General features: G+C 33.4%; 1 protein-coding gene and 1 pseudogene across 1 annotated transcript in view; one reads left to right on the top strand and one right to left on the bottom strand.

Annotated features, from left to right (window-relative positions):
- LOC150096726 (pyrokinin-1 receptor pseudogene) overlaps positions 1-10981 on the bottom strand; it is a 151335-nt pseudogene extending 140354 nt beyond the window's left edge.
- Positions 1-17217, top strand: part of LOC150096725 (uncharacterized) — a 460240-nt gene that overhangs the window by 358796 nt on the left and 84227 nt on the right. The gene's annotated exons all lie outside the window — the stretch shown is intronic.

The raw sequence follows: 17217 nt of genomic DNA, 5'->3' as shown, positions 1-17217 counted from the left end.
CGTCTTATAAGTTTAATAAAAATTTATTAAAAAAAATTCTGAAAGCTATATTGATCTTCAAATTTAGTGCGAGTTATTTTTTTTATTATAAAATGCTGTATACTTTTAAAATGTTGACTTAAGAGGAATATAAAGAGGAGAGTTGAGAATAAGAGAATGCCCATCCTTTTTGCCAAACGTCTGATCTGACTTACCAATATAACTCTTTACTGACAAATGGCAAATAATTATTAAAACACATGCTTATCAGCTAATGAAATGTTTTCCCCCAGTAAAATCACCAATACCTTTGGCTATGTCTTACAGAATAATCATTTACTAAAGCACAGAGACTTTTATAAAAGACACGAACTCTGTCCATGAGCCTTTATTAGTGGCATATACCAAGGCAGCAGCAGCCTCCTCAGCTCATTTAGTTTCGACCGAGCTCTTTGATTGGAAAGACCTGGGTTCGAATATCGCATCTATGGCTTGAAGAACCTTTATTAGGGCTTTTCAATCAAAAGTGAGTTGCCGGTCTCGTGCGGAGGTAGAAGGCTTTTCTCCTATAAAGTTGGGTTTTTCATCAATCAAAACAGGCAAACGAACTCGTGCACACACATAAATACAAACATTGTATACTGTTGTGTAAGGAAGAGAACGGGAAACCGCCTTGCTCTATAATAATTCCCTAGTAAAGAAGCAGCACTGTTACCCCCACTAACCAGTGGGTTGAGGAAAACACATCAAGGCAACTCCGATGCAGAAGGTTATATTCTCATAAGCTTTCTGGTAAATTTCGAAACTTTTAAGTTTCTTTCTATATTTCCTATGAAATATAGATGAAATTACAGTAATTAGATTATGACTCGTAATAATCTGTTTCAAGAAAATAATAAATATAATAAAAAAAAACGTAGTGGTGTCTCCTGTATTCTCGAATATTCAAAGAAATTAATCGTAAACTGTATTAATTTTTCACGAATATTTTGACCATTTCACGGGCATTTTTCCTTTAATGCCATCGTCACTGCATTATCTGGCGGATAACGTATGGTTTGCCTCTGGCGTTCGAATTCTAGATTAGGACAACTCGTTTGATATCCTCCCCATCTAGAAATTCAAAATTTCCTGATCGGAATCAAATCCTGATTCACATTTTTAGGGCATCTTCATGAAAGGACCAGACTAATGTGGATTTCATAAACTTAATAGCAACAGTGAAGGACTTACATCCAGTCCTGTTTGATATTTTAAGTCGGGTTATCAGTGTTCGATGAGCTACACCATGACTTGTTTTGCTATTCTAGAACCTTCAACAACAAAACAGTAAACTTCTATAGGAACTTCAACAGTAGTGGAAGGTTCAAACAAATCGGCATTTTAAAAATTATTTTTACAAGCCTCTTGTTAATTTTTTTAAATAGAGAATTAAGACTTTTACAAAGACTGATTGCCGATTCTTTAAATCAAACATATAAAAACATATAAGTGGAAAAAAAAAGGTGGAAATTTGAGTTTTATTATCCCGTAAACTAGCCTTGAGGAATACATACGATGACAAGCAATATGCTGGCCTTAGTTGTTTGGTCGATTCCAGAAAAATTCCATACATTAATTGAAATTGAGAAGAAAATTAATCGTAAAAATGAAACTATCATGATACACTAGTTACGATATTTGTAACTGATTATCGCTGTTCCAATAAAATAGTCAAACATTATGTAAAATATAAATTTACAAGCAAAGCAACTCAGAGGAAATTTTAAAAGTGGCTTTAGACATTTATCTAAACTAGTCATTAAGATATGTAGAGAGTTCCGGAAAAATGGGAAAAGCGAATTTTTTTTTATTGTTGAATAAAATATTGAATTAGTCTGAATAATTAATTGATCTACTTAATCAACCATTCCAGAAATAGAATGGCGTTCTTAGACATGTTTCTCAATGTTGCCAGTTTCTGTAAATCTTTTATATTATAGTATAAAAATTTTTTGCGTGTTATAAAATACACTGAGATTTTTCGCTTAAACTGTCACCATCTTGACGCTTGCCTAGATTAGCACGCATGCGCACAAACTTTTTTGTGCGTAGAGAAATAACTACATTAGGTAAGGTAACTGCTAACAGTTCGAAAAACGTGAATTTAAAAATACCAATATTATTTCAGGAAACTATATCGATTTTTTAATATAACTGAGAAATGTTTCAAAATCTGAAAATTAAACTTTAGTAAGTTTATTAATGACTAATAGGCAAGCTAATTTCATTATATTATTGAAAAATTGGAGATTAATTCCTCTGTTACGGCCTGCGAATCTGACTTCGTATTCGGTTATTTTCCGAATAGGTCTTGAAGATGAAAAAAAGTATTAGCATATATAAATATGCAATGAGTTTTATAAAAACCCAATTATCTTTCAATAGATAAATAAATTTTAAACTCTGTACATTCAATAAATGAATTCAAGGATTTTTATTGAATTGGAAATCTTTTTTGACCTTTTTGTATTCAGCCATAACCTTGATTGACGTAAATCACATTACTATGGGAGAAGTATATTATGAACATCGCTAGAGGACGACCCACCATTAATAATATGCTAATTGAGTTAATACCATTTCGCCCTCAAGTATTGCTCATTCTTTGCGTTCTAGTTTTGAAAAGAATTGTGTTACTACTTTAGTTTCTATAATTTAAAAATTATTGTTTCAAATTACAGAAGAAGTACACTTTTAACTTAGAAGGAAATGTCAGAGAGTTCAGGCAATTATCGGAATAGTTCTTTTGCCATGAAATATAATAATTTTTATGCATCTAGTTGGAAAAATCTACTTATTTCTTCCAATTTAGTTTTGTGCAAATTATGCAGATTTCATTATCAATCAAGTATATTCATTAATTTATTTGCTTGGAGCTTCAGTCTTTCTACGTAATGAAATTCTGGTAAAACAAACAAGTCCTGCTAAACGAATATAAATAAAATCGACAAAGAATATTAATTTTGTAGATTTCAAATTAGTATTTAGCGCTATAAGAAACAGGAGCAGCTTTTCTCAACTTATTATTCAAACGGAATAATCAGCATAAATACTGAAGTCTGATTAACTGCAACTGCAAAGATGAAATCAACTTTAAATGAAGAGCTTTAGAATTACAAATGTATGCTGGTTGCAAAACTAGACATAAAAAACAAAACAAAAAAAAACCTCTACGTTCTGTAAGGCAAAAATGAAGAATATAAAGAACGTTTAAAAGAAAATGCAGTTAAATAAAAAAAAGTTTAAAAGAAAAAAAACTTCCTATTGACTTATATGGTGTTGTCATGTGGGCTCTTATTATTCCCAAGGCAACTTTAAACCTGCATTCTTTTGTTAATTTATCGAAAAAGCAATTAGGGGTGGGGGAATAGATAAGATTACATTTTTTTCTCTTGAACGTCGTAGGGAGGAGAAAACAACTGCTGTGAGAAGTAAGAAAATCTCGTCTGTTTAATAATATGTTTTTCTTACCAATTTAAATGGCTTAATTAATGTATAATTAGTGTAATGTTTAGATTTATGTTGAATTCCAACTTTAACGCGGATTTGTTTCTTAATGAACATTAAACATTTATTTTCAAGACTGAAGTCTTTCTCAGTATTCTCTCAAAGTTTTTCTTAAAGAAATCAACTCGTTAAAGTAATAAAACCACTAAATTGAGATTTTTATGAGTATCATTATTGAACAGAACATAATGGAACGGAATAATCCACCGAACACACAATTTCTGTGTGTATGTGTGTGTGTGTGTGTGTGTGTGTGTGTGTGTGTGTGTCGCCAGCATTTATTATATGGCGATCCTTTGCTACATAATAGCAGAGCCAGTCATGCCACTTAATAAAAGTTACTTGACTTAATATAACTCATCTTATGTGATGTATTCTTTTTTCAAATTTTAGATACTGCTGTTAGAAATAATCATGCGACTTATATGTTGTATTTAACATAATTTAAAACTTTGAAAACATAACTTATTTTCTAAACTTGTAAACAAAATAGAGTACACCTTTAAATTTTTCACATGGCTCTTATAAAGCGTAAGAAGTTTTGTAGTTAGTATGTTCCTGTGATTTATACTATAGGAACTAGTAATCGGTTTATTATTGTGTGGTGTGAATTGCACAATTATTAGTTAGCATGTTAAGATGACTGTTATTTGTAAGATTTGTGAGAATTCATTGTGCTAGTATTTTGAGATTTATTAAGATCGGCGAGAATGCAAATATTTATTCTAGTATAGCTTCACAGGTTAAATCCTGTGAGAAATGCTGTGAAGTTAGATGAGATGTGTACAGTGTGGTGACCGGCATATTTTATTAGCTACTGCGCATGCTGTCCCACGACTGCGGAAAACAGTTCTGTATCGACTGCTATCCTTAGACTCGGTCACACAACCTCCCTAAGGGCCACAAACTCGTTTGGTTTTCTGAACCTTCAGTGAGAAACTAGCAGAAATTCCCAAAGTGCCACAACCAGTATCACTTCTCCCCCGACACTTCTACTATAGATGATGGCAGGGATTGGATGTCACGTGCAATAACAAAATCCCTATATATATCACAACTCATAACAGACAGCCACTAAATGCGGTGAGGTGTTAAATTAAAAATCTAAAAATTACTAAAAATCATAGTAATGATTTTTCTCTTCCGGAACCTCTTTTTCATCTATAATAAATATCTCTGCATGCTATCTTGCTCCATAATGACCTAGAGGAGATACCTACGTAGTTCGAAATCCCCACTGTGATGCGTTGCATTAAAACTTCGCAATGAAAGGCAAATACGCCCTCTATTGCAGTTTCACGATAATTTTTCAGTGACTGTCTGTAATACTTCTGTATTACATCATCGTATGTCACCATAGGAACAGCCAAAATATCAATTTGTTGAAGTAACATAGTAACAATGAATGTTCATGGAAAAGCAATCTCTATTTCTGCGATGTCGTTTGTCATAAGGACTATTATATATCGTCATCATTGTCCCGTTTCTTCCCAGGAGAACAAACAGACAATTGCTAATCCTAGCTTATCTAACAGAATAGCTCATTGTATACAGATGTCCTCCGCATGCTTGATTTCATCCATGCAATCGCAGATCGTAGACCACATTGTTGTCAATAGAAGTTCTCATTAAATAATCGAATGCAGAGAACTCCTAACTTGAATAAGCAGATGTAACCATTTATCCTTACTATCATTAAGGTTGCTTCTGCTTTAATTGCTTTTAGACATCATTTGTGAACCTTAACAAAAATGTCAAATTAATTTCCTACAATTGTTAAATAAAGAGATTGATGTTATTTTTCAAATGAAATTACGTATATATACCCAATTAATTGAACGCATTACTTTCCATATAACTAAGAAAATAATTTTATTTTAATTAGCTAATACGAATCATTTCAACTGAGCAATAATTTTATATCAGAAAAATGCTAATCTTTCAAATGCCGAATTGTAAATCTATTTCTCAAACAGGCTCACCTACAATCGGTGAGGAGGAAAAAAAAGGAGGGGGAATAGTACGTTCCTACCAAACTAATGTAAGATACTTAAAGATTCTTTCTTTATTGATTAATGCATAGCTCATAGAGTTCATTATTGTCACAATTGCTGATCCTGATCTGACATTGCACGTAAGGATAAAACTGAAACCGGATTAATTCCATAAATGGTTACATCCCTTCTTAATATGTTTCCATATTTTCTAATTTCCAAAATCAAAAATATGATGTACGCATGACAAAACGATAAGAGTTGTCTAGTGCAAATATTCAGAAACAAATTACATCTTTTGGCATATTTATATTTTAATACTGCTGAAAAGAAAAATCATCAATTCAGATAACTCGCTTCTTTGAAAAGTGCTGTTCTCACCACTTTATTTATGCCTTTTTTTTGCTTATCATTTTTATGGTAGTAATGTCATGGTTCTGTAATTATATTATTAAATGGCAACTCTTGGAATGCTTGGAGACGTGGTTTAAATTGAATAAATCCCAACTATGCAACGTGTTTGCTATTTAAAAAAAAAAAACTGATGAATTTCAACATTTAATTACAAGCAAATTTTAAAAAAATCTTTAAAGAAATAAATACTTCCTAAACGAGATGCAAAAAAGGTGACTGGTTGGTTGTAGATTAACGAGCAACAAGAAGCGTAAAAGAATTCATTGTATGCACAGCGTGTGTTGTGTATACTGTAAATGCGGTCTGTTGTTCAAGTAGAAACTTCCACATTCCTCGCAAAACAGTAAAGGATAAATGAAACTTGAGCAATTCATTTTTCCAGATAATGGTAGACATGTTCTTTCACTCTGCACTTAATAAACTTAAAATAATTTTTCTTAAAATATGTATTGCATTAAAATCGCTCATTAAAAAGAAGGCACACTTAAAAGTGACTTTTCATTTGCAGAAATTAGCTGCAAAATTGTAAATAACCTAAATAAAGGACTCCACAAAATTAGGAAAAGCCAAACAAAGAAAATTTATTTGTAATATAATATAATTGCAGAAGCAATATATCTCTTTGAAAGAACTACTTTGAACCGCATCACAAGATAAACACTCGCGCGTTAAGAATAGCAATCGGCATGACTTAAAATGGTGTCATATAGTCTGCAAGAAATGCAGACTATTTCTGGATAATTTCAATAATCCAGAAACTTCTCAGAAGCGAAAACAACAGAAAATTAAAACGTCAGAATGGAATAAAGATTATATATATAATCAATGTTTCTTGTGATGTTTTGATAGTAAAATTGAATTTTACTGTGTGCATCAGTATAATAGCAATCCCCGAATGTGCGAAGTCAGTAGAAACTTGAAAAACCTATGCACAGATTCCTAGACTTATGCATGCTTCGTTGACGAATTTTCAACTCAACATAAAACAGATCAGGAAAACTTTAAAAATTTCCACCACAGTAATTTCAATTATCCAAAAACTTCTCAGAAGCGAAAACGATAGAAAACAAAACATTTCGTCAGAATGGAATAAAGATTGTTATTTCTAACAAAACCATGATTAGCCAAATTAACCCAGAATGAAATCCAGATATGACATTACAGTAAATAGCGTTTGGTATTCTACTGTATTTGAATGGCACTTATTCATTATATGGACAGACATGTTTGGAAATTAATGGTTCTGTCGTATGATAGAAGAAAGGTCCTCAGCAATAGGTAGATTCATGAGAAGTTAGCTTAACGGATTGACATTACGTGATGCCTTTCTCATGCAAGTAACTATTTGATGTTCCAATAACTTAGCAGCACCATCTATGAAACATCATAACTTACGGTTATCAGATTATCTTATACGCATGTTTTATACATATATTTTAATTTATATTTTATACGTATAATTAATAATAAGTATATTTTAAAATGCTTTACATTACCCTGATTTATAAAAGATTACTGCATGCCAGAACGCATTTCTTACGTATAAAGTACAGAAAAAAGAAGAAAATATATTAACACAGAAGAAGATTAACAAATTATACTGGATTTACCAAAATAAATACTAATCACTGCAAGTGTGCGTGGCCACGTAGTCTTAAAGCTTACATGCGAAACATTGATCCAGATATGTGCGGAAGTACTTAGATGTAAGAACATGTATTAGTTCAACTGAGAACTGTCTGTAATAATAGGAAATTTAATCTGGAATAATAGAAGGACGCACATTTTTAATAAATACTCGTATAGTATTTATTTATGCATAAATACTATATGAGTAACCCTTAATAGTACACGTTATTTCAATTTAAACAGTTATTTAAGTTAAAATTTCTGTTGGACACAGAATTTACGAGTACAAGCAGGAATCCGAAGCCTTAAGTCCTAAACTATAATAAATATATGAATTATTACAAGTTGTAAATATATTACTTATAACATGGTTTTATATAATAAAATTAATGCACTCACTGGGTTTATACATGTATTAACACATGAATAATTAATGTTTTAGTTACTGATAATATAAAGATGTTACAGTTTTTATTTTATTAACACTTATCATTTTAAATTTGAAAAGCTTGGAACCGATAAAATACCGTACTGTGATAATTTGTAAAAAAATTAAAAGAAGGAAGAAATACAATGAAGATATTCCCCTAGCATTTGGGGCTGCGAAAGCATTTCTAAGATAGGTGGCGCTACGTAAAGTTTGAAAACCACACCTGACTTTTTTGAATAGTGGAATATGGAGTTTGGATGGTTTATGTATTGTTTCTTATTTAGAGATGAATCTTCAGATTCAGTTGTTGAAAGTATTTTAAATCCCTCCCCTTTTCGTTCTGTTTATTCTCTAGATATTCAGTATTCTCTTTTCTGCAAGTTGGGCGTATTATTATAGATATTCAGTTACCATAATTCTGCCTTTTGTATTTGTGTGCATGTAAAATGATTACCTAGAACTGAAAGCAAATATTCTATAAATTATTCATTTACTTAAATAAATACATATTTTGTTTAGAGATAAACGAAGACCTACTCCTTTTTATCTTTAAATTAATATTTAAAATATTTTAAACTATTTTAGTTACAACAAAAACATCATTATTATTATTATTTTGTAATAACATTCTTGTATTTATTCTAACTTGAATTGTTTTAATGCACTTTCTAGAGTTGATTTTATATATCAGTCAGTTCCCAGTTTACTACTCTTGATTCCTATCAATAGTTGGGTTAATAGACTCTTCTGTAACTGCGATAGTAATCCTTTATCTCGGGAAATCATAGTAGTCTTTTGGATCTAACTAATGTATCTAATCTGATATTTCCTTAAATTGATCAAAATATTTAATAGATTTAGATACATTTTAGAATTCATTATTTTATGCATAATAAGAACACATCGCATCCAGATAATACGAGAGAGAGAGAGAGTCCAGTTTGTTTCGGGTTGTCTCCACCTCTTGGCATCTTTTCACTCTTTCTTTATTATGTTCGAGAGAAATAAAGCTTATTTTAATCGAAAAAAAAAGTTCTTCGCTTTTCTTCTTGCTTTTTTCTATTAAAATAGAATTGCAAGAATGCGATTCTATTTTAATAGAAAAAACACACACTCACACATTATAGAAAAAACAGATTCTAAAAACAGAAATATAGATTCTATTTTAATAGAAACACACACACACACACACACACACACACACACACACACACACACACACACACACACACACACACACACACACACACACACACACACACACACACACACACACACACACACACACACACACACACACACACACACACACACACACACACACACACACACACACACACACACACATTATAGTTGAAAGAGGGACCATGTCTTCTAGTTAAACAAAATGGGTTCAAATCTAGTTCCAGACTCGAAAAACATTAAAAAGAACCTATGAACTTTAACCGAAAAGTTCATAAGTTCAGAGAACCGAAAAACCCTCCTACTTCCATATAGGTTAGAATCATGTAAGGAACTAGGAGAGATTTCTCTCTCTCTCTCTCTCTCAAAACAGACAAACTGTCTGCAAAACACATAATTAAGAGGTATAATACTTCGCAGTAGTCGCATCTTCCATAATGCCAATTCCAGTATCTTTCACACAAATACCTCCCCACATACACACACAATTTTCAGTACTTCTTTTTTATATTTTTGAATTTATTTTACATAACTTTGTAATCTTCGTCACAGAAAATATCACGCTAAATAACATTAACTACATAACCAAAGAAAACTAATAACAGAGGCTTGAATTGCACAATATATGATTTTAATAAATAAATATCGGTAAAGAAAGATGGTGTGTGTGTGTGTGGGGGGGTATTTTGTTTTTAGACAGCAAAGATGTGCGAATTTTAGGAGGCGTACATATATTGAAATGAAAGAATTAATTTGTGTGTGTGTGTGTGTGTGTGTGTGTGTGTGTGTGTGTGTGTGTGTGTGTGTGTGTGTGTGTGTGTGTGTGTGTGTGTGTGTGTGTGACTCGTTAAAACTAATCTTCAATTGAGCATTTCAAACAAAAGAAAATTGTAGGTATAAAAGCATCGAAATAACTATGAGAAACACATAAAATCCAAGTATTTTCATAGCCACCTTAATGACACAGCAAATATATAAGTAAATACCGTTGTGACTATTTCAAACCAGGGATAAAGGAAAAATTCAAGTTACCTAGCATCTTGACCACTGCTCTTCTAGAGCTGACACTTTGTCGCTTAGCTCCAGCACCTCCGTTTGCAGTTTCCGGAGAATTATCACGCTGGCCGACGGTTGATCGTCGAAGGCGTAACCCTATCAAGATATACAGCACTGATATGACGCTAATAGGCAAAACAAAAAAGAGAAATGTGGAGATCTCAAAAGCATGCGGTAGAGGTTCCTTGATGGTGCATATAGCAATTTCACAGAGCACTTCTCCGTCTATCGAGTCTTCGTACACGATCCCAAACTGAAGGGCCAGAGGGATGGCGCAAAGAGCAGCGACTGTCCATACCGCTAAGATTGACCGTATGGCTCTTGGTAGATGGGACATGGTGTGGGCTCTTAAAGGGTGACAAATAGCCACATATCGTTCCACAGTGAACGCTGTGATGGTTAGAATGGATGCATTTGTAGAAGTTTCCGACGTTAACCCACGGATAATGCAGAAGCTTTCCCCAAATACGTACGGATATCTCTCCCAGAGCTGATACATTTCCTGGGGTAAGCCCAACACCAACAGCAGCAAGTCGGAGATGGCCAGACTGAACAAATAATAGTTTGTAGCCGTATGCATGTACTTGTTGCGTGCAATCACTACACAGGTGGATATATTTCCCGCAACTCCCGTAACTAGAATTACGGCATACACTAAGGTCATAGGCACCACTGTCGACAGCGGATCGCGCTTTGGACCCATGCCCATATCAGTATCGTTGGTCACTTCGGTTACAGAATTAGACATGTTCTCCGGAAAACAAACCACGGCTACCGTCACTTTACTGATGTTCGTCTGCATTTCAGGGAATGCTTCAATAAGGGGGGAGGGGGAGATATCGCACCACTCAAAAGAGCTGTTTTTTTCTACAAGTAATTTCTTACACTGTCAGAACTTTGAGAACCTCTTAGACAATTCAGCATCGAGCAGTTCCGTCCACCATCCCAGTAAAGTATGGAAAAAAAAGTTAACTCCTCCACCACAACCCCAAAAACAACGCACTCACTGGGTTCCGTTTTGATTCTTGTAACCGACACATCAGTGCAGTATTAACCCAGGGACGTTCTGGAGAGAGGCGCGCGCCTGCGTACAACCCTAGAGTAACAAGACAGGCTGAGTGGTGGACGAACTCGAAACAGATCGATACCGAGTGTAGCATGTAGCTAGTGGGGAGACCCCGGCCGGAATAGACGTGGGCGAACCGAACCTCGACACCACAGAACGGCGAGCACAACTTCTACTGTAAGAAATGTGAGGCATTTGAATACAAAGTCGGCAGGCTGTCTGCAAATGCACAACTCATAAAACAAACACAAGAGAAAATGCTTGGAGTGCGAAACTCCAAGTGATCCTCTGGGACATCTGTAACTTTTTTGCCTGCATTGTCACTCACTATTGGCCTACAGGATAACCTGAATAATGCTTATGATACTCGGTGTATGCATTTCTCTCTCAAAGAATAGAACGCAACTTCAAAAAGTTGGGTATAAACTGCATTTGCACTCCCATATAATACTTTGGATAGCATTTGGGATTTCAAATTAAACCTTTATATATTATGAGCAATCTCTGGTCATCTCTCTATTACGTACTTGAAGTTCTAGCTTTCCACACATAAATTAATCTTCTGTGCTGCCCCATTTAATAGCTGTAACCAAGCTACAACAATAGCTTTGTAATTTAGGAATGTATGTAGCTTGCCTTTTCCATTCAATTCACTGAACAGCTAGCAATTATTTTTGGCCAATAAAACTTTCCGACATTCCCAACTACAAGCTACAAGCCCATCATTATTTTAAAAACTGTAGAATCACAATTATTTCGAACGTTAATCTCAGAAAAATAACTTTTTTGCATTTTTGCAGAATTATAGATTTGGACTACATTGTCGTCTGCCACTTTCAACAGCGACATCTGTAATAATCTACAAGCATTTTATTTGTTTAAAACAAATTTCATTTAAATATAATGCGAACTACAATCGCTTGCTCAGAAAACTTAACTTCTTTTTGCATTTTTATAGAATTATAGATTTGAATTAGTTTATCGAATGTTTCAATGTTTTTTTTTTTTTAATCAGCGACGTGTAGTGATCTACCGGCAGATTTCTGCTACAAGTTAATTAGTAATTGTAGTATAATATTTATTTTTGTAAATATAGATGTTTTAATTATATTAGCATTAGATCATTGTCATAGTTTCTTCATATTCTTGGGTATCATCAAACGCATACGTCTGTGCATTTGATGATAGCCTTAATTTTGGCTTTTAGTTTATCCGTAAAAAAATCTTCCGTTATTTAACTGTTTCTTTATTTTAATAAACGTACAGGCGTGTAAATATACTATAAAATAATCCAACACATATATGATACATATCATTGCTTTAACTGCTCCCATCTCGACGGAAGTAGTCTTGTTACAACAAAAGCTGATAGAACAAGTGAGGTTGTCACTAGCCGTGTGATGAAACCAAGATAATTAAACCGACCTCTAGAGTAACAAAGATGAGAGACCACAACCGCAGACACCCCAGGGAAACAGGGTCTTACGTATAATACCGAGAAATTAGAGAACTCGAGATGAATATTATTAAAAATTTCCTAAAGTTTCCTGTAAAAGTCGTTATAAGAATGAAGTTAAGAAAATATGCTAATAGCTACTGTATGGTCATTTAAAATGAAAATTATCAAACAAATATTGAAAAAAATATTACCTGAATTGTTCCAATATCATAAATAAGAATTATTGTCATGACCTTTTCAGTATCCTTTCTATTCCGGCGAATTTGTTTTGTTTTCTGGTTTTATGTCCTCTCCCTAGGGATGGATTCTGACATGAGAATTCCTCTGTGACGTAAGTCTTTAAAATTCCCCATGACTAAAATCAAAAGATTGCTACAAGCATCTCATTATAATCCTTCATGAAAATGCCGACTTTCTTAATTAAGAGTTATGGGAATAATATTTTTTCACTGTCGTGCGAATAATTTTAGGATTTAGAAGAAACAGAACAATGAAAAAATTCGAAATAACATTTAAAATTCTTTAATCTCTTATTGCGTCTGCTTGTAGATGGATTTGACTTTTTTATTTTATTTTTATAGGTTGTCGTAATTTTTATTTTATTTTATAGATTTCAATATTTTTCCCTATGAGATTCAAGCGTAGCTATTTATTGCGTATATTAAATAAATTCCATAAATCTCATTGAAAAATTATTGGTGATGATGACGATAATGGCCTTTCCTTTTAGTCAAAGTAAAAAACAAGACAAAAAAAAAATACTTCCTCCGATTTCTCGCTAACACGTCACATTAAGACGCAAGTGGACATGACTCCAGCGAAATATTTGCCACAGGCGACTTCTACTAGCTAAATAAAAATAACTCCCAACGTACTCCCACTGTTTTTCTCGTCTAACGAAGTGCAGGATGGTGTTTTGGAGTCATTTGACTATACCCCTGTGGCTCTTGTGGTAAAAGCCAGATATACGAACCCTAACAAAAATAGAATAGCTCGGCGCACAGCGTCAATATGTTGTTCATTTGGGTTGACAGTTCTGTCCATTCTTGCCTTATCGTCTGCTTTTTTTCCCCAATAGTATTTCTCTCCATTCTTGCCTTATCGTCTGCTTTTCTGAAGATATGTAATCGTGTGGAGTTAAATAGAAAGGATTTCTACCAACAGATTTATATAAAGTTGAATAATGGGGGTTATCCCAAATGTATTAAGGAATGGTTGCACATTTTGCTATGCAGACTATCTGTAGCAGTTTCAAATTGTAATTCTTGGTATTATCAGTGAATCCATTTATTCCCAACAAGCATGGAGGCATAAAGATAAGGAAAGCCACTGCTGCATCTAACTCTGTATAGCGATCGATCTCTTACACTAGCAATAAATGGATATTCCTACTTCCGATGGCCTATTAAATAAATTCGGCCTCTAATTTCAAGTGAATGCCAGTCAAGCAAGTGACAAAGAGGGTCTCTAGAGTAATAAGAATCTTGTTCATGATTATATACGTGGGTATGTAATTCTATTATGCCCACACCCCCCATGCATGAATATGAGTCATAAGATATATTTGGACACAAGGGATCTTCATCAGACAGACTTTGTATCTCTTATAATCAAATGATCTTATCTTCGTATAATTAAATCGTGCTTTAAGGCCCTCTAACTGTAATGGATACGCACTACATGAATGGTTAATGACAATTGTCGTTTTTAAGGTAAAATGTCACAAGATAATAAAATTTCCTGGCAGTTAAATATGAAATATTCATTACTGTCTTTCTTATTCATTGTGGCAATTATCAAATGTCAAAGGAATGCTCAACACAATTAAAAATAGCAATCTCAATAAATGGTTATTAAAGGTAATGGCCATGGATCGTTTCAAAATCAGTTAATTCATCTGTTGCGTTATTTTAACAAGACAAGTTATTTTCAATTTATTTTTGCATTTTAAATTTCTGAATTCATTTTAATTATTGTCTTTAATGTGAATTAGTCGGCTGGGACAGAGTGTACGGGGGCTGTCTCGTATACAAGCCGCAAAATACGACATCGCTTTTATGCGTTTGTTTAAATAATTGGTAAACACAGGAAAATGGATTCTACAATTTCAGGTAATTAATTTAAGGATTACTAGGATTTCTTCTGGACAGAATATGCATTAACTTTCCAAATTTTCTAATTTTTAACCTCCTCAGGACTTATTTCTTGCTTTGTCATAAGTTTTGATATTTTGTTTTATTTTTCTCGGTTTCATGTTTCTATGCCTCTTTATTTTTTATTATTCTTTTTATTCTATTTCATTTTTGAATGTATTATTTATATTTCTTGCGTATTTGGTACATTCTTTCATTTAGAGTGCAAAAATAAATTTTCAGAGAAGTATTGGGGGTCATAAATAATATCCAATGATTATTTCAAACGTTCTAAACGTTCGTACTCCTGTTATTAAATCATTTATTAACAAAATATATTTACAGGCTTTCAATATAATCTCCATTCTTCCTTATCATTTCTGTCCATTGCTTTAGTTTTGGATTCCTGTCAGCAATTTTTTTTTTTTGTCAATGAGTTCGATAAGTCACATAATAACTTCGACTGAAACCTTATCAGTGGTAGCGAAGCATTTCCCGTGAAGTGTTTCTTATGACTAGAGAACAAATCGAAGTTTGGAGAGGCTATGTAAGAATATATGGGGGAGCGGGGGAAGAGCTTGCCATCTACAGTATACTTTTCCATATCGCATATGACCTGTCACATTCTTCCACCATTCTGAAGTCTCGCGTTAAGTACACCAGAAACAGAAAACCAACAGATAACGCTTTTACTCAAGAGTGTGGCTTATAATTGGCGAGAAGACGAAAACTATTGCATCATTCTACTAGCCACGCACAGAATCTGCGCAGAACTTTTGACATCATTCTAGTGATTATATTATCTATGTAATTTTGTGAAGAAGGAGAAGTGGGTCAGATAAAAAAATACTAATTGGTCTTATTATGTGATAATTTTAGTCTTTATTTCTATATAATATAATAGTCGCAATGATATCTGATCTGCTAAGATGAACATCACTTTTTTTTCCGAGCGGTCATGCGGAACAACTAGCTGCACTTGTGTTTATCGAGTGGTATAGTATAGTATTTTACATTGTCATTAACGGATCATATCCCCTTTCGAACATTCGGGTCGAGTTCAGTTTACGTCATAAATATAAGAATTGCTCTTTTTAAAAGAAATCTTTCGTTTTCAATATTTTCTCCTAATTTTCTTCTTGCATTTCTGTTCTAATACAAACAACATCCACAGAGATTCAAATGAAAATGTAAAGGGTCAGAAATGCCCCTAAGAAAATAACGCAATAGTGGTTTAGAAGAACTCATCATATTCACTCGCAGGACTAAGCTAACCGAAGCCGTCACTAAACCGATTCCATGTTTACCTTGACGACTTCAATGGTATTCAATTTGTTCTCTGAGTGCATACGTTAGCCCTATCTTGTTTTGCTGCTGCTTCTTTGTGTTCTCGTCGTAAAGGAAGAAATTCTGCACACGTTCATCATTTAGATGCGAAATTGTCGAACAAAGAAAGCGGATCTTTTCTTTTTTGCTGTTTTACTTTCTGGATGCCGCGTTGAAACCATAGTGCTTGATCCACGGAATGCTAATGCGATACATGAAATAAGAGAAATACAATTTTAGATCGAATGCGAGGAACGGCAACAAAATTACTCTGAGCTTCTAAATTAATCTAGTTTCAAGAATTGAAACTACTTTGATTTAATCAAACTCAAATCACAAACTCAAATTCTTATCAAAACTATATAAGGTGTACAGTATATCTGCACACACACACACACACACACACACACACACACACACACACACACACACACACACACACACACACACACACACACACACACACACACACACACACACACACACACACACACACACACACACACACACTTAAATGTTTGCATGTTGGTAATGTAACTGTTATATGATTATTATATGGAAGGTTGTTTTCTTAGTATTATAGAATATATTTTCGTTTCTTGAGTTATCAAATCATAGAATAAATAAATATTAGTTCTATCATTGTTTTTAATAGAAAAATAATTCTCATTGCTAAGTTGTGTAAAAGCAGTATGCACGATGTCATATTCATCTGAATAAAATCTTTGTTAGAGATGAGCTATTGTATAAAGAAATGTAAATGCTGTAACATTTTGTGAATTGAAAAATGAAGATATCGGTTTTATATTTGTAAAGAAATCGGCTCTAGTTTTCTTTAATTGGGAATTAGTGTACTTTAGGAGATTCCAAATAATGGTACGCTAGCAGCGAGAAATTTTTCTTATAATTATAAGTGCTGCTTTTGAGTGTGTTCTCGATTCTTCATGGCAAGTTTAATTAAATAAATATTTGATGTATAATAGGATTACTCCTTGTTTTTC

Source organism: Typopeltis vanoorti, chromosome 18 (assembly GCF_054136105.1).
Source record: "Typopeltis vanoorti isolate ZY-2024b chromosome 18, IOZ_Tvanoo_1.0, whole genome shotgun sequence".
Taxonomy (NCBI): Eukaryota; Metazoa; Arthropoda; class Arachnida; order Uropygi; family Thelyphonidae; genus Typopeltis; species Typopeltis vanoorti.
Note: the sequence above shows the minus strand (reverse complement) of the source record. Positions and strands in the feature narration are given on the sequence as shown.